Source organism: Emys orbicularis, chromosome 4, assembly GCF_028017835.1.
Source record: "Emys orbicularis isolate rEmyOrb1 chromosome 4, rEmyOrb1.hap1, whole genome shotgun sequence".
In the NCBI taxonomy this organism is placed as follows: Eukaryota; Metazoa; Chordata; order Testudines; family Emydidae; genus Emys; species Emys orbicularis.
Window position 1 is genome coordinate 18654167 of NC_088686.1, and position 13967 is coordinate 18668133.

Below are 13967 nucleotides of genomic sequence, written 5' to 3' on the forward strand. Positions count from 1 at the left end.
AATCATCTTTTTCCTTCTGGGGGTGCGTGTGTGTATTGACATAAAAACATATGCACGTATCCTTACCCGCCACCCCTCCCCCCTTTGAATAAATGTTTATGTGCAATTTTTAATTTGTCAGAAGAATTTACATACAAAATGAATTTTAAATGGGAATCTCTGAAGCCTAGATTTTATTTTTAATATTAAAATACATGCCAAGTTGGCATACATTGGAGTTGCATATTTGGATTGTGCAAATCCATCAGCATTACGAGAGATATAGGTATATTTTAAAAATATTAAAACAAATGTCACTTCCCTATGGTCGGAAAAGCAGACTCAAGACACTTGTCAGTGAAGTATCTTGCATTTTCTAAAGCATTCAGAACTATTTATTTTTGTAAATTTTATAGTCTTTCTACATTTTACTACATTATTTCATCATAGTACAAATATAATGTATTTCTAGCTGGATGTGGCTAGTACTACCTCTATAAGCTGAAATGCTTTGACTCTTTCCAGTGCTTTGTCTAAGAATGCAAGTTTTGTTTCTCCATTGTATTTTTCTGGTGGGGGGGAGGGGACATTTTAAATTAATTAATTAGATCCTTTGTTTGACAGTGATGACCTAGCTGATTTGTGAAATTAAGAGTATTAAATGTTTAAAATTTCTACAAGTATTTGCAAATGTAATTTATATGTATATTGTCCAATTTAACATTTTCTGTCAGTATTATGTGCTTAGATTTTAAATAATCTTGGCATTCTTTAAATTAGCATTTACTGTACAGATAGCTTTTTATTCTGTTTGGAGAACACCATATGTCTTCTCAGTCCTGTTTTCACTACAACGCTTTTTTTAATGTGCAATATTACTTACAGATACATATTTGCACAGATGACATTGTAGAAAGAAATGCTTTAAATTTAAACTTGTAAAGTAGCACCTTGGGAAAGGTACCTGAAGAGCCAGTGTCTCTGTATTCTTTTAAGAAATGAGTTGAGCATTTCTTATAGTACCAACATTTACTGTTTTGAATACTCCTGAAATGTTCTTGTAAATGTGGTGGGTCATTTCTGATGACTAAGTACTGTCTTGTGAAAGCTCGGGGGTCAGCTCACTCTGATGCAGTTGCAGGACTGGGGCCTAAGTGTGCTGAAAGAGGTTTTTCAAGTATGGAACAGAAGGGTTTGGTGGGTTTTTCTTTACATTATTAACTGAAGATGAGGTTTGTAGTGAGAACTGTTGCTCCATGTGATAGTGGGAAATAAATTTTCCCTCACTGGGGTCTTTATTAACCTCTGGAGTTGCTTTCTAAACTATACGACACTAGTTTTCACTTGAAACTGTAAAACTGTTTCAATATAGCCATTAACGTTGCAGTACATGTAGGGCAAAAAAGTTTATAGTGAGTTTTAAAAGCTCCCATAGTTCATCTCACAGTCTCGCCATTTCCCATGTCATTCCCTTTTTCAGCCAGTAGCAGAAGTTTAGCAGCAATAATGTCTCTATTTTGGATAAAGATAACTTTTACTCTTTTTAATATGAACTCGCTCATGTTCACTTCAATGTCTTTTGCTCAGAGCACTGCTTAGATCTCCCCTAGCACCCCTCAACGTGTTTAAGTGTTTGCTTTTGTTCCATTCTTTAATTTTTTTGTGGGTGCAGTATCTGCAAAGAATATGAAGAGCAAGAAAATGTGCCCTAAGTGTTGCATCTCAAAAACAAGAGGGGAAGTCCTGGTCTTGCAGAACAATGGGAGTTTTGCTAATAACTTCAGATGGGCCAGTATTTCACCTGGGATCTTTAGTCTTAAATATGCTGCAGCATCGGTTATCCTGTGCTAAGATCTCCATTTCAGACCATGTGCATTCCCCAGTTAATAGTCTGTCCCCCAAAACTGTGCAAACCCAGTTTAGGTCACATTCTCTCAGCCATCTGGATTGTTTGGCAATTGAAGGGTATAAATATATGCGCTCAATGTTAATGGTTCTAATAATTAATCTAGAAATTCTGATGGTATAAAACATTCTAAATCATTGGATAAGGGATTAGTTGGGAAAATGTATAAATAGCTACAGCTTCAGAATGTACACAGACTGCATTGTGTATAGACTACTCTGGCTTTTCCTCAATCTCTACTTTTGTATGTAAAGATATGCCTCAATAAATCCTTGAAATATTACTGTCCTTCCACACTGTGATGAAGCAGAATTGTGGTTAAAGATATTTTTAATTTTGGTCACAGAAATAAAAATTGTATCTTAATTTCTTGTTTGCATTTGCAAATGTGGAATTTGACAATGCAGTAAATATCACCCTTTTTTGTTTAATATTACATTCATACCATGTAGCAAATCGTGTTAACTTTAATATGTTCCCACCATATTCACCACCCTGCTCTGCAGAAACATAAGAGGTTGGGGGAATTAACTTCACATGCAATTGCTGTAAACTAATTTCTTATACACTTTGGTAATTCAGACAAATTGTTGAATACAGTAGATGACACTTCACTCTTTCTGTTGGTCATAGAGCTCTTGCCATTAAACTCTAATTCCTAACTGGTTGCTTAGTATCCCAGTGCCAAAACCATAAGCTGATATGTAATGCAGTGTGGGTGATGTGGTATTTTGTGTAAAAGGAAAGTTTTTTTTCATTTTAATTATGCACAAGTTAATTTTAATTCAGTATAAAATCAGACTAGTCTATTCCATTGTTTAGGGAAAAAATGCAATAACCTTTCAATTTAGCTATAATTTCATGAAGTTTCCAGTATGAGTGTAACAAATTTACCAACCTTGCCAGTATTCATTGAACTAATGAAGATGCAAAATAAATGTTTCCCTAACAGATTGCTTTTGGGAATAACAGTTTAGTAAGAAAACTTGCCTATCGCTTCACACCCAGGCCCCATCTCTCTAAAGCAGGGGTCGGCAACCTACGGCACGTGTGCCAAATACGGCACGCGAGCCGATTTTGAGTGGCACGCCCCCCGCCCCACTCAGCCACCCCGCCCACCGCTCTCCCCTGCGGGGGCAGGAGGCAGAAGCTTGGTCCTGCGGCAGCCAAGCTTCCCCCCTCCCCCGTTTCTTCCCACAGGTTGGTGCATTCCGGCCCCTCCTCCTCCCCCTCTCTCTCCCTGCTGGCGATGGCCCTTGCAAGGGGGAGGGGGAGGTGGAGCGGACCAGAGCCGAGCGGCAGCGTGCTCGCTGCTCTGTAGAGGAGGCAGAGAGGGGTAGGGACGGGCCTTGGGGAAGGGGGTGGAACCGGACACATCCCTCCCAGCCCCCTGCCATGAGCCGCTCAGGGCAGGGGGCTGGGAGCACCCCCACGAGCCGAGCACCCCAGCCTTCTGCCCTGCACTTCCACACACCCCCAGCCCTCTGCCCTGACCTCGAGTCGCCCCCAACACCAGCCTTCTGCCCTGCACCTCCACACCCCCCCCAGCCCTCTGCCCTTACCCCTGAACCCCCCCACACACACCCAGCCTTCTGCCCTGCACCCTCTGCCCTGACCCCTGAACTCCCGCCCAGGTCTGGGGTCCCGGCTGCTGGCCCCTTGCCAGCTGGGGTCCCGGCTGCCGGCCCCGCTCAGCCCGCTGCAGGCCTAGGTGAACAGAACCCCAGGCTGGAAGCGGGCTGAGCAGGCTGGCGGCGTAAGATCAGCATTTTAATTGAAGCTTCTTAAACATTTTGAAAACCTTGTTTACTTTACATAACAATAGTTTAGTTATATAATATAGACTTAGAGAGACTTTCTAAAAAATGTTAACATGTATTACTGGCACGCAAAACCTTAAATTAAAGTGAATAAATGAAGACTCGGCACACCACTTCTGAAAGGTTGCCTACCCCTGCTCTAAAGCCACATCTCTACAGAACAGTGGTGGTTGGGTATGGCAATTCCTCCAAAGTCAGTGTGCTGGGAAAAGCCTCACTGCTGTTGATAGTCAAACATCACTTTCCTACCAGTATTAAATGTAGTTTCCCCTGTCTACACAAATGTACAGCAGTTTTCAACTTAGTTTGCAGGAAACAAGATGCACTGTTTTTCTTGGTGGAAATACAACTGAGATCTGAGGCTCCTATCTGTGTATGGGGACTAATAGTGCTCTTAACTCAGCATTCGTGGAAGGTAGCTGTCATCCAGTGGGAGAACAGACCCCATTGATGGGGAATATATCTTTGAATGAGCTTATTAGTTTAAAAATAACCTCTTCAGAGTAACTTCTCTTATTGGTGAGTTGGGATATGTTAGAGTATGCTGTGCCTTAAAAATGTTGACTGTGTAAGTTGTCCTGCTGATACCCTGATATGAAATATTCTGTAAGAAATATGGATAAAATTGCTTTCAGACACCTAATCATGTGTTCTTACCACAAAAGAAATAACTGCCTTTACAGAGGTTATGGAATTTAGTTTATTAAACAGATTTATAAAGCACTCCTTTGCTTAAAAAGTGCAGTTGTACTCTGAGAAGTGACTAAATAAAAATGGCTCTGTGGGGTTTGACATTGGTGTCCATGTTCTCCCCCAAAATAAGGTTACTAATTACAGGTAAAAATGTCTGTCTGCCACAAATGCATCCTGGACTTTAAGAGCCTGGTCCGTCTCTCATTGAAGTCAAATCTGGGTTCTTCTCATGAATCGCTACCAACAATGGATTCTGCAAGCCAAATTGGGCCTTCAGTGATGAGTGCACAGGTGTAGGTGGTCGGGATTTAATAAACAACTTGTTGAATCCAGCTCACTTCTGGTTGTGTGGCCTCTGTAGTGGTAACTGATGTAGTAAAAGTCCAGGGAATACTTGGTGTTCATTCTTTTAAAAAGATCAGCAATTGTCTACAGATACCATACTTTAAAATCACTGCAGTTGCTTCCTGTTCTATGTATAGGGTATCTCAAAAATCAGTGTGTGATAACTCTTAAAAGGAGCTCAGATACCCCAATGATCTTATAAATTCTTTTGAGAAAATAGTCAAATGCTATTTGGCTTTTTAGATGTCCACATAGCTAAACAAAGATTGTAGTGGTACATCACTTGTATGTAGCTTTCTACACTCATTGAGAGATTGCAGATCTGGAGGCATAAAGCTGAGCTTTAAATTTATTTTAAGGATAACAACATCTTCAGTGCAGTGACTTGATTACAGTCTAGGCCAGTGGTTCTCAAACTAGGGCCACCGCTTGTTCAGGGAAAGCCCCTGGCGGGCCAGGCCGGTTTGTTTACTTGCCACGTCCGCAGGTTCGGCCGATCGTAGCTCCCACTGGCCACGGTTCGCCGCTCCAGGCCAATGAGGGCCGCAGGAAGCGGCACGGGCCAAGGGACGTGCTGGCCGCTCGTCCCGTAATCAAGTCACTGCTCTACACTGGGTGGGGGTCGACCTAAGAGACGCAACTTCAGCTATGCAAATAGCGTTGCTGAATTCAGCGTGTCTTAGGTCGACTTACCTGGCCGTGAGGACGGCGGTGAGTCGACCGCTGCTGCTCCCCCGTTGACTCCACTTCCGCCTCTCACGAACTGGAGTTCCGGAGTCAACGGGGAGCACGTTCGGGGATCGATTTATCTGCGTCTAGACGAGACGCAATAAATCGATCCTCGATAGATCGATCTCTACCTGCCGATCCAGCGGCTAGTGAAGACCTGCCCTTAGGTCAGAAGGAACCATTATGATCCCAATCCCCTGCATGGTACAGGCCACAGAACGTGGCAATTAGAGCCGGTTGAAATTTTTTTTTTTTTTTTTACAGAATAGTTTTTTATTGGAAAATGCAGTTTTGTCCAAATCAAAATATTTTGCAGGAATGGGTATGTTGATGAGATTTTAGGGCAAAATTCTAAAATCATTTTGACATCCTGATTTAATTTTATATATATTAGAATAATTAGAAGTGGTCAGAAAAACTTGGATGGAACAGTTTTCTGTCAGAATGCAGTTCCGGCTAAGTCTAAACACTTTGCAAAATTTGTCTCTTGTCAAAATCCTGTTTTGATGGAGAAAAGGGTGAAGGGGGAGGGGAAGGGAGTTCAACAACATTGATATGTCCTGTTTTGACATTTTTTTTGAAAGAAATGTGTGTGTTTCAATTCAAAACAATGTTTTGAAGTTTTGGTGGTATTCTGTAGAATGTAAAGTCATAATCAAAATGAAAGACTTGTGAATGGCATAGAATATGCTGTACCTCCTGAAATCCACCTTCTAAAACTATACTTGTGTAATTCAGTTCCTTATCTCTCCCCCTCTCCTTCACAGAATGGGTACTACATTATCTATCTTAATGCAAGGTTGTGTGTCCGATGCTGGGAAGTCACTGATTCAGCTAGAGCAAATGACTCAGTGCCAAGGAATGGGAGCAACAAGCAAAAAACAAAAGGAAATGAACAGCAAGTATTCACAGGAAATTTATCTGAGGCTCTCTCCCCACCCTCTCCCAGACTCTTAGCTTCAGAGAACTAGCATGAAGCTGCTTAGATTCTAGCCACGCTGTTTTCCTACCTAAGTTGTATTTGGATTTTGGGAATGCTTGTATACATTTACAATTTATATGTTGCCTACATTTACCCCCCCCCCCCCCCCGCCCTTTTTTTTGCCAGACTTTGGAAACTCTAAACTGAAAATAACTTCTAACTTTAGTTTTCCTAAAATATTTTTCAAAAAAGGCAAACTTTTTCTTCCAGTTGGCTCCTACCTGTCTTGGCTCAAAGTCCTCTTGAGTGGTGGTGTCTTTGGATCTTGTACTCAGCTAAGTTTAGGGAGTTCAGATGGCCCCAGATTACTAGAAAATAGAAATCAGCCCCAGCGGATATCAACAGGTTGTTTCCTGTTAGCTGAGGTGCAGGCTTCCCACTAAGGGCTTGTCTACATTTAAAATGCTGCAACAGTGTGGCTCCAGTGAAGATGCTACCTACACCGACAGGAGGGGTTCTCCCGTTGGCGTAGGTACTCCACCTCTCCGAAAGGTAGTAGCTAAATCAATAGAATTCTGTCAATCTAGTGCTGTCTACACCAGGGTGCTAGGTCGGTTTAACTGTCACTTAGGGGTGTGGATTTTTCCGACCTAATTTCCTAGTGAAGACTAGACCTAAGGCAGGAAACAGTTTGAAACTGTTTCTCTCCCCATCTGCCATATCCTGGCCAGGAGCTGTAAAAGCCTGTCAACACTGGGAATTCAACTACAGACTTGGCAGGAGCAGAACAGTGGTGGAAATGTGTATTTGTGAGGCTGAAAGCAAGATGGAGGAGCCTGCTGCCAAGCAGTGACAGTGCAGTCTGCAATGTAGATGATATCACACCTGCCTGCTGTATTCCAAGCAACATTTGTGAAAGTAAGCAGGAGGTGTTGGGCTGTGAACTGAAGAGGTGCTGGGCCTTGCCACAAATGATGCTTAGCTATTCAGAAACACTGGGGAACCTGGTGCTGTAAATGCTGCAAGTATCAGTCGTGAACCTCCTCAGACACACTTTGTGCAGATATTCTGCAAAAGCAGGGGTAAGTTGGGCAGGAAGTGAGGGAGATGCTTGAGTGAGGCAGATGATGTTTTACCTAAAACTGTTGTAGCTGTTGCATTTGGCCTTGGGCAGTAACTGTGCATGTCTCCTGTGACACGGGAGTTTGGTATTGATGTGTTGGGATGAGGGAGTGCTCTGTGCCAAAATATATGCCTCAGTCACACTGATATTTCTGCTTCTCCCTCCTATATCAGCCTGTCTTATCTCAGCATTCTTGACTGGTTAGACGAAGGAGATTGTTCTTCTGCTCAGATGAGCTTTCAAAGGCCTTGCTTCTATGGGAGAACAAAGTGTTAGGATAGCTGTTGCAGCCTCCTAGAATGCCTGTAACCCAACATGTGGCCACACAACATTGCCTCAAATGGTGCACAGCCAATCACATCACTCTGGGGATTGCATTTGCTCTGAGCAAGACTCTAATCATCCCTGACTGTATTCTAGAGCAGTACAACAACGGTGCAGATCACTCTAGAGTAGTCAGCAAGTACTGCACCAGGTCAACTGGTCCGCCCAGAGCTTCAGAAAAGTGGGGGGAAAGGATAGTGACTTTGTCTGAGAGACCCCAAACTAAGAAGGCTTTTTTTGGGTGGTGCTGGCAGTCATGCGTGCGTGGAGTGAGATACCATAGCAGAGTACAACTGCCAGAGCAGGGCCAGGAGGCTGGAGGGCAAGACTTCTGCACCACCCCTCCTTGCTAAGGCTTTTGCAGTAGCAATTCCAGAAGTTCCTTCAAATTTACGATGACGTCCAATTCCAGTGTGTCCGTCAAACTTGCCTGACAATACACCTCACTGTAAAAACACCCATTGTTTTCTCTTGCCCCGGTAAAACCAGTAGCTGCAATTTAGGCTTTTACAGCTGAAATCTTTCTCACCAATCCATTGTTTCTCCTTGGCCTTGGAGACAGAGAATAGCTAGGTCTTCCTTATACGTTGTTTTCACTCTGCTTAGCCTGGTAGCTGAAGGACAAGCTGATAATAGAAACTTTGAGGGGAGGCAGGGCTCTCTATGGGAGGGCTGACTTTTATAGCTAATAAAAATATCACCATCCATGGCAGAATCAAACCCATACAACAGCCATTCCTTTGGGCAAGCTTTCTGTTCTTTTTAAGAAGAAAGGTGTAATAGTGCCATTGTCTTTCACTCATATGCAGGGGTGCTGGAACAATTTTTATAGTGGGGGTACTGAGAGACATTGAACCAAACTAAACCCCACGTATAATGGAAAGCACTTCAGGCCGCTGCACCCCGGTGCCCTTAGTTCCAGCACCTATGCTCATACATCAGCAAAAGGTCAGTAGCATATGGCTCCAGTTCCTCCCATTAAATCTGCTCTTCCTACTGCTTTGGCTAAACTATGCGTTGCTAACATAGCCAGACTATGGTTCCTTTGTCTTAAAGTGGGTTCCTCTTTTTTGCCTCCTGTTGCAGTTACATTTGTTTTCCTATAGAAGAGACTGCTGTCCCTGCTGCCTCTTGAAAAGAGAGTGGATGGGAGGGCTTAAGAGGTCTGACACCACTTTCTCTATTCCAGCTAACCATTTCCACTTCCCTCTTAGCTATTTGTGCCTTAAATGAATGACATGGAGGGTGCTTAGCTTCTCCTATGAAAGCTGCCTCAACATTTTTCCCCTAGACTTTCTTTGGTGACTTAGGCCTGGTTCACACCATTTTTGGACCAGGGTAACTATTTCACTTAGTGTGAACTGGTACAACCCCTAGGGCACGTCTACACTTGCCATTTAAAGCGGGAAAAGTCCCTTTTTTTACACACAAACTGTGGGAGCATCTACTGCCCATGACTTTTTGCAGTGAAACTCAACATTTTCACCACAAAAAGAAAACCACCTCCGCAAGAGGCATACAGCTCTTACCGGTGATGCTTCTGGGTGATGTGCAAGTGAAGACACATTCTTACTGTTTACAGAGCTTTTAGCCTCCACGGGATATCCCACAGTGCCTAGGTGACCACTCCGGCCAGCAGCTCTGCTGCTCTGACACCAGGTAAACAGACATCCACCCTCCCCCTGGAAAGCCCTGGGAACTTTGAAACTCCCCTTCCTGTTTTCTTGGGAAGCACTCACTTATCTGGCCAGGTGACAATACCTGTTCCACGGAGCATCCCCTGCTTGGAGCAATGCTGGGCTACTGGAGCTGATCAGTGTTTGGGGAGAGGAGGCTGGGCAGGGACCCAGGATGCCCTGCGATCACAACCCCCCCCCCCCTCCCCTTCTCACAAGACCTATAATCAAAATGGCGAGAGCTATCCTGTGGGATAGCTGCCCTCCGAGCGCTGCTCTCATTGGTGATGGAAGTGCTGTAAATGTAAACACACTCTGATGCCTGTGGAAGTGAGTACACAAACCAGCGCTTTTCTTTCACCGGGTCACTATCACTGTTGAAACTGACAACGCAAAAACTCTGCAAGTGTAGACATAGCCCTAGTGTGGACAGTTATACTGGTATAAAGTGCCTTATAACAGTGTAGCTTTTTCCACTTTCCTGTATGGGAATAAGTTATACTGGTATAAACACCTTTTTACTGGTGTAACTGTGTCCCCATTAGTGGGGTTGTACCATTTTAATTATACTGGGATAGTTTAATGCCGCACAACTCTGTGTAGACAAGCCTTTACTATGCAGTTAATGACTGGCTTTCAATCAGTAATATGGCTATTTACCAATGCCTGCAGAAGTTTATGGTTTATAATCCTAGGCAGCTAAATTGTTTCTATTGGTGGTGTTAAATCAATGGCACTAGAGCCACCTTCTCCCTTCTTACAGTTTCACCTTCCTTGATAAAGATCTAATCATCACACTGTTGCTGCATCCCTTATCAGGGTCCTCTGCTGCTGTTACTATTGTACGGTTTGTAGTGATTTGTAATACAGAGGTCCCAGCCGGGTTGGGGGCCCCAGTGTGCTAGGTGCTGCACAGATGCATCATAGAAAAAAGTCCCTGTCTCCAATTACATCTAATCTTAGCTTAAGCTAAGGCATGTGGCTGAAACAAGTGGGGAAGATGGCACTTCAGCCTGGTTCTTGGAGCCCTAAGTCTTCCAGGGTTCTGAGCCACAGACAAGGGCCTCTTTCTTGCTGCCATAGTTTCTGCAGGGGCAGGGTTAAGAGCCAAATACTCTGGCCAACTTTTCCCTTCCCCAGCTAGTGCCAGACGTGTTTTTAACAGTTCCTGCCCTCTTATTTAACCAAGACATTTTTTTTTTTTTTAGCTAGCTTTTGTCCTTCACAGTCTAACAGTGCCTCTTGCAGTTAGAAAAGCCTTGAAACTCTGCTTAGGAATTTTATTACTGCAAATGATTCTTATGAGAGGGGCCCAGGAAGGGGGCCAACAGTTGTAGTTACTTTAGCTTACTGGTTTTAAACTTGTGTTCAGGAGTCCTGTTTGGCAGAATGGACTTGTCCTCTGAATATTAGAGCTCACTACTTGGCCTTTAGCCACTTGCTGAGCAGAAAGAGTAGAAATAGCCTCAGTGAAGTTCCATGCAAATCTGTGTATGATCTTTCCAGCATACTTCCACCCAGCTCTACTGTGTAAATACGTGCCTATGAGCCGATGGATTTTCATTGATTCCCGTTACTGTAGTATTTGAGCATCTGACCATCTTTAATGTAGTTATCCTCACAACAGCCCTGAGATAGGGAAGAGGCACAAAGAGGCTATGTGACTTGCCCAAGGGTCACACTGGAAGTCTGGGGCAGAACAGGGAACTGGACACAGGTCTCATGAGTCCCAGGCCAGTTCCCTAATCACTGGACCATCCTTCCAGCTCTGAGTGCCAAAATCAGATGTTCCTCAAGACACTCCACTCCCCAACTCCTGCTCTTGATGTATAGGATAAAGATGGATCCTCCACATCTCTCCCTAGCCCCAAGATTGCAGACTAGCATTAGGAGTTTCTCCCCCACCACACTCTCCCTATCAAACTTTTCCTCTGTATTTTTCTTTCAGATGCTCCTGATGATGTGTTCAGAACAGGTACACACTTATGTAAGAATGCCTCATTGTTACCTACTTTTAAGAGATTTTTAGACATTGTGTAAATGGTGTGTCAACACGTCTAAACCACCATCCTGGAATTTACCCTTCCCGGGCTGATATTTGTGAGCTGAAGTCACTAGTAGAATTCCAGCCTGACAACTTTTCAACTTTGTTTAAACTTTTAGTCACACCTACTATCTTCCATAACAAAGAACAGGACTCTTTCACTAATTTTTTTTGTATGTTTATTTCTTAAGTCCCTGCTTGTAAGCATTGCTTTTATTCCTGAAGGCTGTGGGAGATCCCTCTGGGAATTGTAATAAGTAGCAGCACTACAAGTCCTCTGTCCCTGAGGCAGGTGTTTGGGGATGTCTACACTAGAAACTGCTACAGCGGCGCAGCTGTAGCGTAGACACTTACTACAGTGATGAAGGGGTTCTTCTGTCACTGCAGTAAATCCACCCCTCCAAAGGTGCTAGTTAGGTTGACAGAAGAAATCTTCCATCAACCTCATGGAGTCTACACTGGGGATTAGGTCATCTTAATTACATCAGACAGGGTGTGAAATTTTTAACAGCTCTGATACTCCTGCCACTCTCGGCAACGGAAATTCACTTTGTCGTACATTAGAGATGCATTTACAGGTAAAAATTCTAATCTAGGTGTCAACGGAAAAGTCTTCTGTATGCCTATCACATATGTATGCTCATGTAGTGATTGGGGCTGGCCACTTGAAGGAATCATGATCATATGCCCTAGGCTGTTATACACATCTAGTAGTTGGAGCAATGGCCACGACGTTAAGATTTCAGGTTTGTATACCCAGCTCCACAGCTGATTTACTGTGTACCCATAAGCAAGTTATCCAACCTTTGCAAAAGCTTTCCCCATCTGTAAGATGGAAATTCTTGACCACATTAAAGGGTATTAGAGGGACACTGCCTTCTTCTGCTTTCTATCAATAACAGATAAAAGAAAAACCCCACCTATTAGGTATTAACTGAAAGATTTTGTTTTTGTTTTCTCAGTCTACTTTGTCACAAAGTCTTTGTGCATTGTGTGTATGTGTTCAGTTTCTCCTGTTTTTTTTCATATGGCAAGAGGGGAGAGCAAAATGGGGTAAAACCACAAAATTGGCATAGGAACTTAGGCAAGTATAGGATGTGAATCTACTTAGGAATCTATTCAGATTGAGTTATTTGATGATGCTTGTAAAGAGTGATGCTCTTGATGAGAGGTGCTATAAAAGCTATTTTTGGGGTGGGAAAAGACATTAGGTAGCTTAAATAAGCTTTGCACACCCTCATTTCCTTGGACAGAGATTTTGACAAGCTAATCTTGAAATGGTGTCTAGTATGTTTTAAACTAAAACTGGTTAGACTAGCAAAACAAAAAGCCTATAGATGTGGACCCCAATATGGCAAGGTTCTTGAGGATGTGAAGACAATAGTTAAAGTTGCACATGGGTATTTAAGCACCTTTTTGAATCAGCACTTTAATGCAATGATTGCATTTCCATTTCAAGAGAGATGAAAAAATACATACAGCAGAAACCTGTATCTGGAACATTTTATTAAATACAACATTACAAAAATCAGTGCAGACTTGTTAGCTCTTGCCAACTTTTTACTATAAGAAGGTTTCCGAAGCTAGGAAGCTCAGTGTTTCTTTAAAGTTATAAGACCTTCGGCCCTGATCCTACACCCACATAAAGCTTTGGGTCTAGCCACGCAGAAATCATTACAGGATCAGAGCCCTGGATTCCTGGGCCATTTTAAATGGCACCTATTCAAATAAAAGACTAATGGTTAAGCTAAACTGTTGCCATTAACTGAGTAGGCATTATGCAAACACTTTTCCCTAAATTAATAGCACTGAGGTATCCTGAAAGTTACTACTGCTAGTAAATGTATAACTCAGCTCTGATTTTACTGCTGAATGGAGTTTACCCAGATTTAGGCCTCGATTCTGCCAATACCTATGCATAGACTACGCATGTCCTTAAAGTTAAGCATGTGCATAAGTCTTGGCAAGGCCTTAGTGAGAATCTCATTTAAATACAGGTCCTAACACAAAAAGAATGAATTATTTTAGTATTTAAATTAACATTTAAAACATTTAATTTCAGATTATCCAGTTTCTCTGTCACATGCCTTTACAATTTGACTATATACAGTATACTTTAACATGTACAAAACCTCTTGTTATAATGCAGTAAAGTTATCTACATAAAGTCACAGAGGCTTATCTGGTTTGTTAGAATAAAAACAATCATACAAAGTTTTCACATTCATAAGGGACAAAATAACAAATATTGATATAACCTGCATATAAAGTTCTTGCTAATGAGTAACGTAACTTATACACCAAGTGAAGATGAATGTTTGTCATGAGCGAGCCATAGCTTCTGTGGCTGATATTAAATATGAAGTGTACCTGACTTGGTACTATGGGACTTGTACATGCAGGACA